Source organism: Festucalex cinctus, chromosome 3, assembly GCF_051991245.1.
Source record: "Festucalex cinctus isolate MCC-2025b chromosome 3, RoL_Fcin_1.0, whole genome shotgun sequence".
NCBI classification, from domain to species: domain Eukaryota; kingdom Metazoa; phylum Chordata; class Actinopteri; order Syngnathiformes; family Syngnathidae; genus Festucalex; species Festucalex cinctus.
Window position 1 is genome coordinate 6890280 of NC_135413.1, and position 21606 is coordinate 6911885.

At 40.1% G+C, this 21606-nt stretch overlaps 1 long non-coding RNA gene across 1 annotated transcript in view; it reads left to right on the forward strand.

Moving 5' to 3' along the window:
• Positions 1 to 2964: 2964 nt before the first annotated feature.
• The window catches only part of LOC144015530 (uncharacterized), a 118324-nt gene continuing 99682 nt past the window's right edge, over positions 2965 to 21606 (forward strand). The window contains exon 1 of the long non-coding RNA XR_013282747.1: positions 2965 to 3089. This is a non-coding gene — a long non-coding RNA (uncharacterized LOC144015530). The remainder of the gene's footprint in view (positions 3090 to 21606) is intronic.

Sequence of the window (21606 nt, forward strand, 5' to 3'; positions counted from 1 at the left end):
AGTGCTTTAAGAACAGGCATTGCTGTATACAAAGTGCTGTACATAAACATAAATATCAGTTTTGTAGTAAACAAGAACAAAGCAAACATTTTGAAGTGCATTTTTTTTTTTTTTTTTTTACAAATAAAAAATTTTTACATCAGTAAATCAAGAAGAAGTCGTGAATAAAGAGATGAATAAATACATACATAAGTAGACTAAACATCAAACACATACACACCACAAAACACCAAAGAATATAGATGTGTTTTAAGACGTGTTTTGAAAGAGGATAAAGAGGGGGATTGCCTAATATTTAGTGGAAGGTCGTTCCAAAGAGAGGGACCGGCAACAGCAAAGACTCAATCTCCTCTAAGCCTCCGCTTAGCCCTCGGTACCTCCAATTGAGTCTGGTCTGCTGACCTGAGGCAGGTGTGTAGGGGTGCAAGAGCTGAGCGAGATAAGGTGGGCCAAGACCATTGAGAGATTTGAAAACAAATAGATGAATCTTAAAGTGGATTCTAAATTTCACGGGCAGCCAGTGAAGAGAGGCCAGGATAGGGGTTATGTGTTCCCTCTTATGGGCACCAGTAAGGAGACGAGCAGCAGCATTTTGGACAAGCTGGAGACACTGCAGGGAGGACTGACTGATCTCAAAATAAAGTGCATTATAGTAATCCAGCCGAGATGTAACAAAGGCATGGATTACCATTTCTAAGTGCTACTGACATAGGAGATTTTTTACATTAGCCAGCTGTCTAAGATGAAAAAAGCTGGATTTGACAACAGCGGCAATTTGCCGTTCCCGTTTAAAGTCACTGTCCATCTTGACACCCAGGTTTGAGGCTGTTGGCTTGAGATATTGTGCCAGAGGACCCAAGTCGGCAGGATGAGAAGAGCCGCTCGGACCAAAGACCATAACTTCTGTTTTCTTCTGATTGAAGTTCACGAAATTTAAAGCCATCCAGGCTTTGATTTCTTCCAGACAGGACAAAAGAGGCCTCAATGAGAAAGCGTGATTTTTACTAAGCGGGACATAGATCTTACTGTCATCCGCATAGCAGTGAAAAGAAATTCCATGTTTTCTAAGGATGGAGCCCAAGGGCAGTAAATATAGTGAGAACAGAATGGGCCCCAATACAGATCCTTGTGGAACACCATATGACAGTGGGGCGGTGCGGGACTCGGAGCACCCAAGGCGAACACAGAATGTTCTGTCGGCCAAGTAGGATGGAAACCACTCAAGAGCACTACCACCAATGCCCACCTGGTGCTGTAAACGAGCCAACAGAATACTGTGGTCCACTGCATCAAACGCTGCAGTCAGGTCTAACAGTATGAGCCATACATAGTCTCCAGTGTCATTTGCCAGGAGGATGTTATTTTTATGGCTGAAACGTGCAGGGATGTGAATGGGATGTGAAAGATTTCAGTTTATCATGTAGTGTGTTACAGCTCCGCGCATTAAGTGGACACACAGTGCGCCAAAGCAGAGATATTTGACTGATTTTTGATGATTTTGAAGCCTCATTTTACGTTTTCGCAAATTGCAGGTATCCAGTATCATATGCCTGAAAGCAAGCAGGTTAGGCTAACTGAATGAATACTTTAAGACAGTGGTGTCCAAACTTAGTCCTCGAGGGACAGTAGTCCTGCAAGGTTTGGATGTTTCTCTTCTCCAACACAGCTGAAGCTTATCAGCAAGCTCTGCATAAACTTGATAACGACCCTGTTGACTGGAACAGGAGCGGTGGAGCAGGAAAACATCCAAAACCTGCAGGACACCAGACTTCCAGGACCGAGCTTGGATACCCATGCTTTAAGTAGTGGGTATGTATGTGGATGTTTTATTTTATTTTATTATTATTTTTTTTTTCTCTAAGAGAGAGCTCAGAATTGTTCATTCGGCAGTCTTACCGATTCAACATCTTATCATCATTATTGCGCTCTCTCTCTCTCTCTCTTGTATTTTTTTTTTTGTAATTAACTTTTTATTGATTTCTTTAACACAAAGAATAAAATAAATAAATAAAATCAAAACATGTGAATCACACTCCATATGTGCAAGACATCTGTTTTCGTAATGCAGATTTGAGCCACATACCAAACGAAGCACATATACATACTTATACGCAATAAATTGTCTCCATAAAACTATAAAACAAATAGGGAGTGATGTCTTTTTCAGCCTTTTCAATCATTGTCAAAATTAAAGTCCATCTTAAGGGGTTTTACAAAATGAGTCCACTTCTCCCAGCAGGAAATAAATTGTCCAACTCTATGATTGACGTATGTCGTTATTTTCTCCATTTTGTAAATGTCCATAGTAATGTCCATCCACCCATTTAGTGTTGGGCTTTCTTGTGTCAACCACTTCCTAGTTAGAGCCTTTTTACTAGCAACCAACAGAATGTTGACCAATTGTTTGTCTTTTTTTCAAACAGTCCTGAGGGATATGCCCAAACCACAAAAACCTAATCTCAAAGAATATACATGTTTAAATATATCCTGTAATGCCTTGTGAATTTCCTCCCAACAGAATTTAATAAAAGGGCAATTCCAGAACACATGGTAATCTTTGTCATTTTTTAAAACTTTTAATATTTTCATTCGTGACAAAATGTAAATGAAATAATAGTAAAATAAACGCACAAATAAATTAACTAAATCAAATTTGATTAAATGTAAAAGTGTGGTTAATGTTTATTTTTGTGTGCATGATGAAAAATCATTATTTAGTAAGCATTTTGCAAACTAATAAATCTGTTATTTACAAGTATGTACAATCCATAGTAATCTGAAGACACATGGGCGTCAGAAGTGACGTGTAGTAGTGTGGATCAGTTTCTCGTGGTACTGTACCACTTCCTTCTGAATGTGTCTCCAGTGGAAGCGAAGACTGAAAGCAGAGACGAAGAGGAGAATTTTACGACCCGGCCCAGTGACCGTGCACTGGGGCGTGGACTAAACTCCTCTCAGACCAATCACCATTCACGCTGAAAAGTTGTAAACAAGCCTGACACGCTGGTTTAAAGCTCGACGTTTGCCTTCAAGACGAAAACAAAAAGAAGTAGGTGCTACCCGTGAGTGACCGGAATAACACCAAGCAGGTGAGTAAACTGCGTCTTTCAAATATTATTACGCTTGCAAACAGTATTTACGTAATTGGGCGCTCACTTACTGTGTATACGTTTGAGAGTGTGTGTATGAGTGTGCGCGTGTGCCTGTCTTCTCGTGATTCGTGAAGAAGTGGCGCAAACAGCTGACATGAAAGCTTATACTGGTGGATAAACTACTGTAGATTGTCTTATTGGTGACGGTTTCCCCCCTCACTATTGCATGTCATTTATGTACACTAATGGGACAACTTTGTCACATTCGTAGGAAACTACAAGACAGGCAAACCTTTGCACTAGTGGAGCACTAGATGTCTTTTAACATCAGTAGTAGGCTACCATTAACGCACAGTTTACAATGTTACCTCACTAGTAACACTTTAGTTGTCCTACTAGTATGATAAAGTTGTCCTACGAGCATACATGATGGACTAGACTGTACAATGGTTAGATTAGTACAACATGGAACTTAAGTTTTGATATCAAGGATATTGAATAAATGCTCAAAAGGCTTTCCATACTGCAGTGGGTTACACTGTTGATGCTCAAGTTGGAGATGGTATACTTATGGTGGGGGAAATTGGTGGTGCATGGAACAAGCATGGTACTTGTCCATAATCCTAACTTCCTAAGGTAATACTATACGTTAGTATATTTATTCAACAAAATACATTTTGGCTTCATCATTGTTAGGCAAGCTTTTTTTGGTCCGATGCCACAGCTGGGCTGAGAGTGGATCCACTCTGTTTCGGTCTTCACTTTCACTCGAAGCGGATGTGGGCAATATTCAAGCTTGCTGAACATCAACGTGCATGTTGTGAGATCACTTGGCAGGTCCATCCCATTGAGGAGGGGCTGAGGAAGAAAAGGGGTGGGAAAAGCTTCCTGTCAGCTTTGAGTTTTGGCAGACATTCAGATGCTGTGACAACTGATTCTGTTTTTCAAGAAAACTGGTTGCTTTAACAGAACCTAATAGATGATGGTTAAATGATTAGGTCTAAGTTTTCTGAATACTTCTGACTGATTTACCACCTGTTTACATGAAAAGTTATGCACAAACTAAGTGTCACGGGTGAGCTGGAGCTTATCCCAGCTAACTTTGGGCAAGCGGTAAGATACCGCCTAGATCGGTCAACAGCCAATCGCTATGCACATATGGATAAACCTACATTCAAAACGATAGTATATTTAGCATTTTCTGTGAATCTAACAGACATGTTTTTGAAATGTGTGACTAAGCTTGAGTACCCTGAGAAGACCCCCACGTAAGCTAGGAAAAAACATGGAAATGCCACACAGCATAGCTGAGATTCAAACCATGAACCCAAGAACAGGCAGCATGTAAAACACTTGGTTACCATACTGATAGAGCAAAGATAAACGCCCTCAGGGGTCCTACTATTCTGAATTTCACAAGTTTTCACTACAGCATAATTCAGACTGTTACATTTCTAATTAGCACGTTTTTAAATGTAAACAACTTCCAGTTGTGATGTTAAAAAGGAGATCTATAAGATGAATGCGTTGTTATAAAACAGTAATTGTGTAGAAATTGTATTCAAAAGGTAATGTTGTGTAGTCAATCACATTAGGGATGCGTCAAAGTGAAATTTCTTGATAGAAACTGAAAATCAAAAATGAAGACACCAAGGCAGAAAACAGAGAAATGAAACCATGGAAGAAATTGTAAAAAAAAAAAAAAAAAAAAAAACTAAAAAAAAATCACGAGTAGGAGAATGAGGGTGTGTGCGTGTATGTGCATGCAGGTAAATTTTAGATTAATCAAAAATAAAAAGATTAATCAATTTACATCAGACCAGCATTATCAGACAGATCTTTTCAAGATCTTTTTAATTCCAGTCACTACATGAAACAAGTTAAATCCTGTGATAACAAAAGTTATAATCATTGAGAACTACTATGATTGAATATCTAAAGGGGAACCGCACGATACACATCACCACACTTAATTAATATTCATGAGTCTAGCGAGGAGGTCAAATTTGGCGGGCATGCTACACGAATGTAAACAGCCTACTAGCGCGATGCCTACTGCGCTAAATCTACTAATTGTGTCCGAGAATGATATCCCTGGTGCCAAATTCACTGGTATAGACGTCGAAGAACATACTAATGTTCAATTGAAGAGATGGCTTGCATGTAGAGGGCGCTAAAACAGCGACGATGAAGAGGTCCACAGGTTAAGTTTTTTTTTTCTCCCCCTCAACACATCATCCTGTACGCAACAGACACTGACATTCTCCAGTTTCAAGTTACAAGCTATTAGGGGTGTGAATTGCCTAGTACCTGACGATTCGATCCGTATCACGATTCATAGGTCACGATTCGATTCGATACCGATTAATCCGGATATGAATTTACAAGTCGATTGTTACGATTTTTTTTTTACTCAATTTAGAAAATAGCATTCAGTAAACTTGTACATGTACACTGTAAGATTTGTATGAAAATTTATTATTTATTGATCTCAAACTTCAGTGTTATAACTGTGAGCCACTGTATTTAACAGGTTGTAACCTTTTTTATGTTAGAACAGCATTGAAATAAAATATTAAGGCTTAATGTTCCATTAATATAACATTCTTCCATGCTTAATGTGTGAAAGTTAGACGTTTTGTTGAATATTTTTTCATAAAAAATGGATGTTAAAAAATTGATTCGGCTGCCTATTGAATCGATTCGAGAATTGCGTGCTGTAGTATCGCGATATATTGCCGAATCGATTTTTTTTTTTTAACACCCCTACAAGCTATCTTTCCTTTGCCACCATATGCCCTGTCTGTCATATCTGGTTGGCTTATGTCTTTGATAGTTGTTGGGGGTAATTTTTTGTATTTTATTTTATTTTATTTTATTTTATTTTATTTTATTTTATTTTATTTTATTTTATTTTATTTTATTTTATTTTATTTTATTTTTTTTGTATATGTGTGTAGCCTATGTGTGCTTATGTCTTTTGGGTGTCTCTTGGGTGTCTCTTGGGCACAACCAACTGCACTTGCTAAACATTCTTTCCATTATTATATCCTTCCTGCTTATAAACCCATTTACTTAAAAGGCCCTACATATAAATTTTCATACATGTAAAAAAAAAACAGGTGCAAAAAAACAGGTCCGTACAACAGTGGCAACGCCATTTTAGCATTCTTTACTCGTCATTCATAATAATATTGTTGTCCGGCAGTCGGGGTCGTGCCGGACACGAAACAAAAAAATAAAATAAAGACAATGGTTTACCTCTTCGGGACGGCGGTTGCCAGCAAGGTCAGGATTGTCATCTAAAGCATGCATGCATGCCTCCCAACAAAATGTTTACTAGATTTGAAGGTGAAAGTCTTCACTTCGCTGCCGTTAAATTGCTCTTTTGGACGTCCGCACAAGTTGATCCCCGTTCACATTCATGACTGAATTTTTGGCTTCGGGAAACGAATAAAGAATACTTTCTTCATATGTGGACGGTTGTGGTGTCTGGAGTGGTTTCTGCAAGTTCCATAAAACAGCTGTTGTTACTCGGCATGTTATTTTTCCGGAGATAAACGAGAACAAAACATGAACTATTTGCATGGCTCGTCAATGAGCGAGCTTCTTTCTTGACCTCCTTCCGGGTTTAAGCTGCTGAAGTCACGTGGCCTTGCGGTCTAAAAATAGCATTCGTGCGGTTCCTCATTGCATTTTTCTTCAGAAAATAATCTGAAGACCTTGACTAAAAGTATAGAATGTAGAGATATATAAAGTAATATAAATGTAGTGAAATTCAGAAAACAAGGCTATATAATGGCTATGCATCATTTTTATAATAGCTCCCGTACATTTCTATGTAAAATGAAGGAAAAAAATGAAGAGTTGAGAATGAATACTTCACATGTTAAAATATATAGTAAGAAAGAGATGTATCACAGTTAGAGGCATTTGTAGTTGATAACGTTTATGAAATAAGCGTTGGTCAGAGTAACATCACCTGGCAATGTTATTTATTTATTATTTATTTTGTTAATAAATTTGCAAAAAAACTTAAACAAGAAACCTCCATGTTGCCATTATAGGGCGTTATATATGGAATTGTGTGGGGAAAATGAATTTATTCCGTTTTGGGATTAGGCTGTAACAAACTACGGGAAAATGAACTAAGACATTAGCATAGCTTTTCGAGTTTAGTTCAAGCTGTTGAATACAGAAAACTTAATTTTGATTTCCTAGTGCCGAAAAATGAAACTGCACATCCACACTGTGTGCATGATGTCACATCTGCCGACCAAGGGCGGGAAATTCAAACCTGAATCCAGTCTGAAAACTAATGGCCCGAGGCTTGCAGATGTACCCATTGTGAACAGCTAAGGTGTTAATCTGCTAATTAAAAGATGTTTGAATCATAAATGACCAAATACAAAAGCTATTGTAAAGATACTCTTGGGCAACTTGCTCCATAGAGCAGCTTTAAGCAACGTAATAAAAGTCACACAGTGATGGCATCAACAAGGGGTAGTTAGCCCCTAGAACAGATTATTTATATTTCAGTTACTATGGGCAAAATTTGCTCCATAATTTGAACAAATCCGACTTTGACCAACCTAGGACTTGAGTGATTTCTCTCTATGAATTAAATCAGAATAACAGATTTTTACCAGACAATTTCTGAAAATAGCTTTACCATCTTATAGTATTCAGTGAAACTGCAGTCTGCTCAGTTACAGCCTGACTGAAATATGTACAAAAAGCAATATTTTGCAATAGAAAAACACATCCTTCCCATTACTTATGAAATGATGGATTTTTAAAACAGCTCGTTGAATGATCACATTGACCTTATATAAAAGAAAATAATTCAACTTGAGTTTCCCACCAAAAAATGCTTTCAGTGAAATTCATATGGAACGACCGAGCCAAAAAACAAAACAAAACAGAACAAAAAAAAAACATGCACAGTGTGAAGTAAGCCCTGAAATGTCTCGTAACTTAGCCGTTTCTTCTGTCCCAAGTCCTGTCTAAAAACTTACTTACTTACTTTACATCTTTACGGCAAGATGTATGTGCTTTGTAACAGCGTACATGAAGTGTGGTAATTGATGGCATGAATACATTTGTGTCTCCAAGGAACACAGAGCTGTTCTACTTTAAGATAATCTAACGTCGATGGCCACATAGAAACAGCCTATAAAATGTAAAATCCAAAGTGTCATCTAAAACAATTACAATGCCTTGCACTGAGATAGAAGTCTATTTTGATGTTTTGTTTTCCCCCGCAGATAAAACAAGTGCACTGACGTCACCGTTTCCTGTCAAAGCGACAAGCAGAGTTAAATGCACAATGCAGTTGTGCTGCAAAGGTGCTGCTGTTAATAATAATGACTCATCTGCATCTAGCATCCTTTGCTTCTTGTTTGAAAATGTGATTCAGAATGCTGTTTAGTATTGGGATGGCAATCAAAGCAAAGACATCACTGAAAGAGGAATACGGTTGTGACATTTCAGGCACATTGTTGTGCCTGGCAAACAGTTTGTGATCAAATTGTTACCTGTTGCCAGTACATTAGTGTTCCCACATGCTGGTAGAAGCTGTCAACATTCTGTGTAGCTTTGATGGTTGAGAAGGGCTGGATTATATCATTGAAGATGAAGGAGTTGCAGTAAACAAAATGGACTGAAGAGGGCAGCAATACACCTGGTTTTGGGGACGTGATTGTCGCTGGAGTCATTTTCTGGGTTGTATAAGGATGTATGCAACAATATCAAAATCTCATGGTACAGTATTTTTACGGTATTGTGGTATTGCTAAAAAAAACAAAACAAAAAACAAAACAAAAAAACTTGGCGGAAAAACAACATAGTTTGGGAAAATCAACTGCTAGAAATGTTAACATTTACCTTACTGAAGGAGAACTTGGTGAACATGAACATAGTAGTAATTCATAGCTCTAGCTTGGTCATGATGGGACAAGAAGGTGAGGGTTCATCTAATTTGCTTCTTCCTCCTCTATATACAAAGAAAAAAACTAGATCCACCCTGAAACTTCCACTGATTGCCTACTAGTGTGGTTTTCCAGTTGACAGCAGAGGGCAGTGTTTGACTCCTCAGATAACTGTCCACTCAAAAGCAACACTGGCAGTATCTGATACTGTGACCTTCCACGGCATTATTGTGAGAATTTGAAAAGCAAAATGAAGCAATATTTATAATACCATTACATCCCTAGTATTATATGCTGTGGTCTTCTTGTCAAGTTCGCCACTCACCATAAGAGCAGCAAGTCACCAGCTTGTATGTAGCAGGGCTCCCCAAAAAGGTGGCATTTTGCTCCAAAAACAGACAATGCAAATTATTTTTTCATCTGCTTGCACCTGTCAATTAAAAAAAAAAAAATTATTATTATATTAATCATCATCATCATCATCATCATCAAAAATGACCGTATTGTATTGTAGAAGTGTAGTGTAGTCTGATGGTATTTCAGTCCATGGCATGTTGCAGTTTTTCTTTTGTTTCAACAAATGTTAATTTGGTGGGAAAATATTCCCAATTGCATTTCTGCCATCACCATTTTAAAGAACAGAATAAAGATTGATTAATTAAATGATTGATCCTCTCCTACTGTAGTAGATCAAATTTAATTTAAATGTTCATTCTTTGTGCGCTGGAGAAAATTGTGTTGAAGAAATTGCATCTCCAGGGCCAAATGTAATGAAGGCTTAAACATTCCTTGAGTGTGAGGTTCAGGCAGCAAGCTTATGCGGGGTTCCAGTTTTACGTTGTAGTGTTGTATTATTATTATACATTATTTTACACTGCAAACTCTAAAGCTATTATTTAGTAAGAGAAAACATGTACTGTACGTCAAATAGAGGCCATTGATGTATTGATTCACATAGTTGACTGTTGTGTATCTTATTCCCTCTCACTGCCCCATTTCCAACTGCCCCTGGTTTGCATGTGGTGGGGTGTTGCCCGCAAATGATTATTTTCAGCAATCGATATCTAACAACATGTTTCCTTTGCTTTGTTTCTAACTTATTTTGCATTTTGCCCCTTTGTCCACACTCATATTAGTCAAACAGCTTTCCCATCTGTTTTCAGTAAAACTGTGTATGCAACGACCTCACTAAAAAATTGCAGTTTACTGCTGAACAAGTTTGCAAGCTCTTCAACGTACATATTCATTTACATAAACTCTCCCATTATACTGAGGAATGTGGCACCAATGCGTTGCTGCTTTTAAGTTTTTTTTTTTCTTTTTTTTTAATGGCTGTTTTCAATATATTGCCGCTTTTTGTTTGTTGGAGGTTACAGAGTTTCTGCTCAAGATTGCTGTCTGTGTTTTTGCTGCTTCATTCGGTGCTTCTTCTTTGGTGGGTTACATCAACAAGTAGTACTTCATGACAACTATTCGTTTGATTGGTTGGCAGTCGCCAATTTTTTTTCTTGCTTCACCCTTCAAAACCAACGGCCAAGCACAACCTCTCTCTGGTACTCAATTCAGTATAATATGGATGAACATCATCAATATCAGTAGCAATTGTCCACACCATTATTTTCTATCTTTTTATAAATGGCACAGTTTTTCGCCTTCTGGATAATGGATGGGTGAAATAGTATCAGAGCCATGATGGAGATGGCATGCCATATGTGTGTTAGAGTATTCCATAATATTGGGACCGGACGGTGAATTTTTTAACACCTGACAGTACTCACTTCTCCCACTGTGTTGTGTTGAAAGCAATTGTCGTTGTCTGATGAAGTATTGTGTACGTCAAACCAGACCAATTTCTCATCATGCTTTCCTGGGTTTTGTGTAGAATCTACTGTAATGTAATGTAATGTTGTGTTACTCTGTTGCGCCAATTTTTCTGGACCTCTGTGTAAAAGATGCTTTAGTCTGAATCTCATGCTTTTCTTACGGTTAATGCAAAAATGGGCTGTGGTCTCCTTATAATCATGCAAAAATATGAGAAAAGAAATGAGTCCTCTGATGAAACTTAACTCTCTATTCTCCCAGCCTCTAAAAATTCAAGACTTATTTTCAGTGAAATAAATGCAGTTGCTGCGATTGGCTGGCAAACAGTCCAGGGTGTCCCCCGCCTACTGCCCAGAGCCAGCTGAGATAGGCGCCAGCACCCCCTGCGACCCTTGTGAGGAATAAGCGGTCAAGAAAATGGATGGATGGATGGATGGATGGATGGATGGATGGATGGATAAATGCAGTTGTGGTTTTATTAGGTCACACACACTCCAGGAAATTACACGTTTAAGCATTAGTATCAAATGAATCACAATAGCCATATGAGTTGTATATACTGCAGTCATGAGGTGCACTTGTGGTGTTTTTTATTTTTTATTTTTATTTTTTTTTTAGCTTGGCTTGTTTGCATTTCTATGTGTCTTCTTAAACAACCCAATTATTTTTTCTAATTCTTTCATCACTTTTTGCTTTGTATGGTTTGAAATTTTCACCTGTTTCTTTACTTTTTGACTTATACTTTATTTTACTTCCTCAATGCATGTTTTATTTTTAAAACATACATTGTACTCTCACTTAGTAACTCCGATGCTGCAACGCGTATGTTAAAACGTCCACAATTTCCAATTAATTGCATATAATGTGGATGTAAGGTGACAAACTATATGTTGTCAAGAAAATATTAAATCATAACATAGCCATATATTTACTGGTTTGTTGTAGTTGTTGCTACCTAGAAAAAGATGGTGGGTTAATAATTTTAGTTTTTTATTTCTTCAAAGATTTCATGCTGGTTTTCATTCATATGGTAAAATGCTGACCTCTGGCGGCAAGGAAATGTTCTGCACCAAAACGTTTCAGTGGAAACACAGCTACTTTTAACTAAAAAGCAATGAAGCGTTAATATTAATGATGTTTTTTTAATTACTGCATACTCTATACAGCCAATATATATATATATATATATATATATATATATATATATATATATATATATATATATATATATATATATATATATATATATATATATATTTTTTTTTAGCCAATAATTTCTACTTTATTACTTCATTTATCATTTGAGATGGATTTGTTTACTGGAAATGCTTGAACTGTGGCTGAAAATAACGCCTCATACTGGCAAAAACAACAACAACAACTTAATTTTAGTTTCTTCATAATTGTTCTCTGATATAGAGAAGAGTAAGATACCCATTAACTGTTGATGAGAAATAATGCAGCCTACTGAACCATAGTTGTAGCACTACAGGGTTTTAAAAGAGTGTATATGCATTAGACTATGATGTAATTTCACGAGTCGTTGTCCTCACATGACATTTGTATTACTTTAACTATTCAGGGTCACCTGGAAGCTGGAGCATTTGAATAATACAGCTGTAAGCCTTCAGTAAATACACTACTATTTGGTCCTTTAATACAACTACAGTACTGCTTTCGTTGTCCACCACTAGATGGCACAACAGATCTGGTGATGGATAGGAAGAAATCAATTGGCTTTACGTGGTGATGCTGGAGAAGTGTAGGACTTGTTGAGGCAATTTGTGGAACTAAATTAGGTTGTTAATTTCATAGTATCATACAATAAATGTGTTTTTTTTCCCCACAATACTCAAAGTTCCAAAGTTTGAACCTGGTGCTTTGAAAAGCAGTTTCCTCTTAAAATAATCAACAGGAGTCACATATACTACAAGGGCATATTAGGGCCACATAGAATATATATATATATATATATATATATATATATATATATATATATATATATATATATATATATATATATATATATATATATATATATATATATATATGTATATGTATATGTTTTTTTTTTTTTTTTAGAGGGCGGGGGCAATATGATGAGAGAAAAAAGTGGCAAATTTGCCACGTTTTAATATGAAGAGAGAAAAAAAGGCAAATTTGCCAGTTTATAAACTGGCAACTATGATATTGTTAATATTTACTAAAGCAGTTAGTAGCTGCTTCTTTGAAAGCCCGACCGAAAAGTACATTTTAACGAGTTCTTCCACCGTAGACATTTTGCAAACTGTGACTTGTATAGCGTGACACATGCATTTCCTTTCTGCCGGCACTACACTTGACACAAACAGCCACGTGACGAGAAAAAAAAAGTGGCAAATTTGTCACTTTTTAATATACTTTTTTTCTCGTCATATTAAAAAGTGGCAAATTTGCCACTTTTTTCCTCGTCCTATTGTCCCCGCCCTCTAAAAAGATTATATAATTTCTACGTGGGCCTAATACGCCGTTGTACAAATCTATTTGTTGTAAGTTCTCTTTTGGAGAAAAAAAAAAAAAAATCTCAGGTGGATTTTTGTTTTGTTTTTGTTTTTTGCTTTTCAAAGTAATAGACTTGCAGGCTAGTCTTGTGCCATTCGTGAACCCACAGTTCCCCAGTTGAATAGGCCCGATTTCTACATTTTATAAATGTTTCAGAGGGTGACAGACAAAAGGCCATTGCTAGTGCAATTATGTCCTATTGGAAAAATATAATTCTTCATATGAAGAAAATCAGTCAAAGGTAGTACTATTTTGGGATGCCAATAATCTGACCAACTACAACTCTATTACATGATGGTACACAATAGAGTTATTGTAGTACAATATAGCATTTTGAGTTCACATCCTCTTTGTTTGTGGAGTATGTTAAGGTAGCGCCGGGTTTACACCGGTTGCGGTTGCGGTGCGGCTGCGGTGCGGTGCGTCTTGACTGCGTGCTCCGGACGGGTCAATTTTTTGGCCAATCCACACCGGCTCCGCACAGCTGCGGTCCGGCAGCTCCGTCGCCGACCACTTCCCGCCGTGTCTCGCGTGACCGCGCGCGATCATGTGGCATTAAAAACAACGACAAACACACAGAAAGTCTGTGCTCAACAGAGAAGCAGAAAGAGAGGTGGACTTTTATTATTTTGTGGCTTTCTACCTCCAATATAAACCTCTCCTCGTCCATGTTCGCTGGTGTCTAAACCGTGAATGAGCACCTCGCACGTTAACTCCAGGCCCGTCTACGCCCACATCACGTTTTGCTAGCATGCTTGCGAAATAGGATCTGGCGAGTGTTTTATCTTGAAAGGTAACCAGAAATTTATTTTGAAACTGCGTCGGTCTTCCTGTCCCGCTCGATGTGTTTTGTGCTAGCTTGCCATTTGCCGGAGGCCTACCGCTGCGGCGTCCGGCAAAAATAGAAAATAGGCTATCCTTGCGGAAGGGCTGCGGCACGCCGCAGCTGAGACGCAGTCGACACGCAACGCACCCGCAAGCGGTGTAAAGTGCACCATTCGAATGAATGGAATCTAATTGCTTGCGTCGCCGGAACGCACCGCAACCGCACCACAACCGCAACCGGTGTAAACCCGGGGTAGGAGTTGCCATTGTTTTGCATTGTTGTACAACTTGACAGAGTACAGCATTTCAAAACAAAAGAGTAATAGTCCCTTGCTGTCAACCAGTTCTATATGTACCCCCAACCTCAAAGTCAGCTGGCATAGTAGGGATGTAACAATATCCAAACATCACGATACGATATTATCACAATATTGTGGGGAGGTTGGCGATACAAAAGGTCTCAATAGTGTAAAAAATTAAAAAAGAGCCCATACCAAAAAAAAATACAATATTGTGTTTATTTGTTATTGTGCACTAAACAAGTAGCCACCAGAGTGCTTTGTGCTGGTGCTATTGTGGCAGTTTTAATATCGCGATATCACGATATTGCCGTTACTGTCACATCCTTAATAGGCTCTGCCTCATCCCCAACTTGAGTGAGAATAAGTGATGTAGAAATGGATGGATGGGAGAACAATAGTCACTTTTATTTATGATGTATTTCCATTTCCATTTTCTTGACCGCTTATTCCTCACAAGGGTCGCGGGATGATGTATTTCATTTGTATAAAACATTCTATAATTCAAATAACTATTAGTAAAATTGTCTTATTTCACATGCAAAACCCACCATTTTAAATAGAGTAGGCTAATCAGTGAATGTAGCACTGCGAAGCACTAACTTAGTCATATGTGTATAACTACGACTTGACCAACTCAGCTCCCCTCTTTGACCTACTTTTCTTTGAAGTCAAGCTACATGGCCCCTGTGACCCTGAAGCCTGACCCTAACGTGGAAGTTTACACTACAAGAAAACCGATCCGCAGTGTTTTCAGGGAGGATGGATGTGGATTAGATGGGAATGTGTGCTTTTAGGTTCGTGTTTGTAAGAGAGACAGCGCAGCGAGAGAGGAAGCAGCCCTAATAAATGAGAAAAAAAGCTGACAATTAAAGACAGAGTCCTTTTCAGCAAAGTCATATACCATAGGAAGGATGTAGTATTATGAACATCCAAACATTTCTCCCAAGTGAAATCCTATGGCGAAAAGAACTGAGCCATATTGTTCTGGTGTTATTCCTTCATTTGGAGCTCTGAATACCCTTGTGTTGTGTGGTAGATGGCTCAGGAAGCTTGGGAGGATGTGTGGATGTTTTTTTTGGTTTTTTTTTAATGTGGCATTTTCAATGAAAAGAAAACTTCCCCAATGAATAGTTTGAAGTGTAGATGACCTTTGATGAACATTGATATACATTGTCATTAGAATTTTGGTGTTTGCCAGTTAATGAATGCACAAGGGCTCATGATTGTGTTGGAGAAGGAATAACACTTGTGAATGGCCATAGAGTGGAATATCTCTACTTGCCTTCAATCAAATTAATTCAACCAACATTTTTCTTTTAAAATAGTACTTTAAAGTTTTAGAAAAATTTAGATGTTGACCCACCACTATCTTTAAATAATAACTTGTGCATGGGTGGGTGTGTCCGTGGGTGTGGGTATGTTTTCTAACACCACCACAGAAGGCTGCCAATTATTCAAAAGCAAAGAGTAATAAGGATGTCACGATAAGGGCAATATCGTGATATCGTGATATTAAAACTGCCACAATATCGTCATCGTCATGTTCACAATATTTAAAAGAAACATATCTGTTAAAAAAAAAAAAGTCAGGTTGATTTCTATTTGTGCAATTTAATTTTCATTAGGGATGTTTTGGCCTTCTATGTTTAAAATCTATGCTAATTGTCTCTCTCTCTTTTTTTTTTTTTAACAATGTTATGATCTTACAATGTGATCTTTTTACAATATTGTGATCTTTTTTAAATACCGCCAACGCCCCCACAGTATTGTTATCATATCGTGACCTTCATATTGTGATATCGTATCATGATGTTTGTTTATCCGTAAAGAAATAGGTTTGATTGCAACATGGGAAAGCAGTGCAATGTTTACACTATGGCTGAAGCATCAATATGTCACCATTAGTAATATAAGAATAAAGTTACAAACCACGACATCAAGCACTGCACCGTAATCAAAGTCATCACTCGCTCTTTGTCAGATTTGAGTAAGTTTTAACAGAGCTTGTGCTGTTACTAGTGCTAGGCGATATGGCGACATATATCGCCATGACGATAGAAAAATGTTTATTGTGTGCTTTCTTACCTATCGTCTCTATCGTCATTTACACTCTTTTTAGACAAAGATGTCCGCATTATATGCAGTATTAGAACGCTACAGTATTATTTTTGTCACTATGCATGCACTTGATGTATTTAAGTGACAAACAAGAGAGAAAGAAATAACATTTGCAGAACTTACGCCTCCGTAACATCATTTAGTTTTACTTTGCAGCATCCAGCTTGCCTGGATTTGCGACATCACGCTGCTTTACGTTAACACGTGCACGAACATGCACGATCACACACGCAAGTCAGATGATGGAGGAAGAAGAAGGCAAACGATCGGCCCCTGAAATGGAAGTTGCATCTTAAACAACTCCACAGAAAGAGATACTTTTTCAGAAAAAAGGCGGCACATCTCGTTTGGTTGCATTTTGGTTTCACGAAGTCCAATGTGGAACATAAAACAAGAACATTCCAACACCCGACGCGAACACAACAAACCTATTTTATCACCTTGAGAAAAAGCACGAAAAAGAGACTCATGACTATCCTACAGATGCGAGTCAACAAAGATAATAAGTGAATCCGGAACAAAACGCAAGAAGAGAAAACAAAGTTAACCGAACTACAGGAGTCCTTTGCGCAGGTCACCACGTATGACAGAAACTCACCTCGCTGGAAAAAAAATAACAGAAGCGATAGCGCGTTTGATTGCAGATTCTGTAAAACAGAATGTTTGTGTTTATTTGGATAGAATTGCATTTGCCACATGCAAATAATGTTAGGTACTGTTGATCTACTACTCTAGCTGCACTACAAAGCTACAGACATAAGAAAGTTGAACCTTTGCACTTTGAAAAACATTTTTTGTTGTTGCATTTAATCTATGACCGAAAATGTATTTTTTATGCCTTATAAAAATGTGTACGCTACTGTGTCTCCTTTGTTTACATTTATTATTTTATATTTCATCACTACTGGATTCACTTGTGACTTTCATTAATGTTAGTTACAAATAAAGTGTGATTTTTTTTTCTTTTCTTTTTTTGTCTTAAAAAAAAAAAAAAAAAAAAAAGAGTTCAGAATTGTTCATTCGGTACTCTTACCGATTCAACGTCTTATCATCATTGCTTTTTGTGTGTGTGTGTGTGTGCGTGCGCGTGCGTTTGCGTGCGTGCGTGCGCGTGCGTGTGCGTGCAAATACGTATAAATTTAAACTCATTAAGTCACCTAAAACCTTATAAATATCCCATTACCCTTCGCCTTAACCAGGTACTTCAGAATCTTGCCAGAGTCGTGAGGTTCAAATGGTCAGGAGACCAGAGAAAAGGTCAGAAAAAATAAAGAGAAAAGAAAGATAAATCAAAGTGAAATCCAGCACCGACCAAACAATTCCTGCCTTCCCCATGGTTACAAAATCAAAGTCTTACGCCAACCCCAGAAGCCTCTAAATTCCAACAAATTAGCGAGATCTCAAGACCAGAGGAAAAACTAAAGAGAGGAAGGAGGGAAGGATCGATGAGGCAGAGTGAGATCCATAGAAGCCAGTACAAAGTGAAATCCAGCACCAACCAAACCCCTCCTGCATGGTTACAAAACCAGAGTCTTATGCCAACCCCAGAAACCTCAACCTTCCAATAAATTGAGATCTCAAGTGACCAGAGGAAAAACTAAAGAGAGGAAGGAGGGAAGGATAGATAAAGCAAAGTGAGATCCACAGACACCAGCACCCACTGATTCAAGGGGCTGTGGTAGGGAGAGGCAAATTCTGTTTGAGTTTCAGTAGATGCTGGTGCGATGGATCTGGCATGCATAAGGACCACCACCAGAGAGAGAAGCCGTCAACCGCGGTCCACCCCACCCATCTGGCACCACGATAGGCACCGGCCACCGGAGCCCGCCCCCACAGCGCCCCACCGGTCCCCAGCCCCCATCCCCTCACGACCCCCCCGCACCCCACCCAAACCCGCCACCCGCCACGACCCAGGCCCCGCCACCCCCGGCCCCCAAACCCCCGAACACACCCCGACCCCCAACACTCAAATATACCTACACCCCCCCAAACAAGCCGCCCCACCCCGCCCGACGACCGCCAACCCCCCCGCGAACCCCGCCCCCCGCGAGACCCCCCCCCCCAAAAAAAAAAACCCCGAACACACCCCGACCCCCAACACTCAAATATACCTACACCCCCCCAAACAAGCCGCCCCACCCCGCCCGACGACCGCCAACCCCCCCGCGAACCCCGCCCCCCGCGAGCCCCCCCCCCCCCCCCCCCCGGAAACCGGCACCGGGCAGCAGCGCAGAGAGGGAAGACGTGTCCACCCCACCTCCAGCCGTGCGAAAGGAGCACAGCGGCGGGAGGGGGGAAGCAGAGGAGGAAGCACCGGGGGAGAGGCGGAACACCAGAACACCGAGCCCGGTGGGTCGTCACGCCAGCGTACTAGTGACACCTAACCCTGTTACTGAGTCCGCCAGCTCGCCGACTGGCGAGCTCTACCCTTACACCGTGAATGTGGCCCCACCCAGTGTATATACAAGTGTGTGCGTGTGGTGCATTAAAATTGGGAGCAGGTGAGTCGGAGCAGAGGGAAAAAATTTCCCCTACTCCGATACACCCGCATCCCCCCCAAAAAATGAATATGTATATGCGTGGTGCATTAAAAAAGGAAATGGAGGGACAAAGTGGTGGGGCAGGGACACAGATGGGGGGGACCACAGCGCTGCCAGGCACTGCAGTCCATCCCCCCTGATGGCTCCCCGCCCCAACTCACCCCTCCCCTTGGACATGAAGTGCATTAAAATTGGTGGGGAGTTGAAGGGTGAAGACGGTGTTTCCACCCTTCCCCACCCCACCAAGAAATGTGTTGTGTGCCCTATGTGTATATTTACAAAGTGTATAGTGCAAAACTAGTGAAGTGAGTAAGAGGAGCGACCAGCGGGGCCTCACCCAACCCGGCGGGTGTAGGTGGCACGCCCGCCCCCCATGCACCCCCCACCCCCCACCCGCCCCCCACCCCACCCATCTGGCACCACGATAGGCACCGGCCACCGGAGCCCGCCCGGGGCGCCAGGAGTTCTACCGGAGTGGGGCAGGCCTCAAACCCCCGCCCGGCCCCCGGAGCCCGACGGCCGGGGAGGGAGCCCCAGGCCCAGGGAGAGGGAGGGGGAGGGGGCGGGGGGAAGACAGGGAAGGGGGGAGGGGGAAGCGGGGAGGAGACAACAAGAAGGCGAAAGGGCGGCTGCAGGGCAGGAGGGGAGGGGGGGGGGGGGGGGGTCGACAAGGGAAAAGGGACCGGGAGGCAGAGGAGGATGGGCGGGGGGAGGCGAGGAGGGAGAGCGACGGGGGGGAGGAAGGGGGAGGGGAGAGGGAACCACGGGGCACACCAGAGGCCCACCCGCCCCGAACCGCGCCGCCGGGCACGGAGCAGCGGACCGCGCCGGGACGGCACCGCCCCGGGCACCAGGGAAAGCACCCCAACACCGCACCCCACAGGGGGCCCAGGGAGCGGCCAAGATGCAACCGCTACCGAGCAGACAACGGGGGGAGGGGCAGAGCTACCCCCGCCCGACCACGGGGGACGGCGTCAAGAAAATTGACTAATTAGCATGCAGTAACACCAAGTGTTGATGCTTAGTGCCCACTAGAAATAAATCTTAAGGAGTTAGTGAGTATAGTGTCGTATAGTGTGGTGTGCTCGAGCCCACTAGCAGCAACTAGGTTCCTGACTATATAAAAATAAAAACAATCAAATACAAAATACCAAATACAGAAGCAGCGAAAACAGAAGTTGTAACGATGTGGTGGCTCTCGTTAACAGGCAGAATCTAGGCAGGATTAAGTTGCCAAATTAAGATTAAAATATTCTATGTACATCGACCATATTTGTTGAAATCTTGATACTTGATTTTTATTTAAGGCAGAGATTTTTTCCATTGAGATATAATTTATTAGTAAGTTTAACCAGTGGTCGATATTTAGAGATTGTTTATTTTTCCAATTGACAAGGATTATTTTTTTAGCAATAGTAAGGGCTATAAGTATAGATTGAGATTGTTTACATGGTAGCTCAGTTATTGTTAAATCACCTAGTAAACACAATCTTGGAGATAAAGGAAGCCTACAGTTTAATATATCAGCGAGCTTTTCCAAGATTTTAGTCGAGAAATGCAGCACTGGAGTACATGACCATAAAGCATGAAGATAAGTATCGGCAGTGTTTTGTGAGCACTGGAGACAAATGTCGGAGTCAGAGAGTCCCATTTTTTTCATCATATATTGTGTAATATATGTTCTATGAAGTATCTTATATTGGATAAGTTGCAAATTTGTCTGTTTTTTCACATTTTCACAGATTTGGGTCCAAAAGTCTGGTTCCTGAACTATAGACAAGTCTTTTTCCCATTTTAAAGTCGGTAAATACGTTTTATTTGTGTATAAAAATAACATATATTTTTGATATTTTCTTTATTGTTGTTGGAGAATGCTTTATAATATCTTTAGCTAAGACAGGCAGTTGGAGCGTATCCTGAAGTGTTGGGATTTGTTTCTTAACCATATTTTTAACTTGCAGATAATGTAAGAAATTTCCGTTTTTTATTTCAGATTTTTGGACCAAGTTTGTATACGATATAAACTTATTATCTGAGAAAAGATGATGAAGGTGTGTAATTCCTTTCTGCTCCCATAAGCTTAAATGGAACGACTGATTATTAAGTTGAAAGTCGGGGTTATGCCAAATGGGAGAGAGCCCACAGGGCGCCAATTGGGAGTTTGTAATTTCTAATGCCTTCCACCAGGCAGTCAGGGTGGCGGCTATCATTGGGTTTTTAAAACAATTATGTCGTTTTATTGATTTTGTAATAAAGAGTAAGTCTAACAGTCTAAGATTATTACAATCCTTCTGCTCCAATTCCAACCAACAGTTAGTATCTCTGTTGGGTTGTGTCCATAGCACAAGATATTGTAGTTGATTAGCTATATAATAGTACATAAAGTTTGGTGCCTCTAAACCTCCTTTAGATTTACTTTCCTGAAGAGTAGATAGAC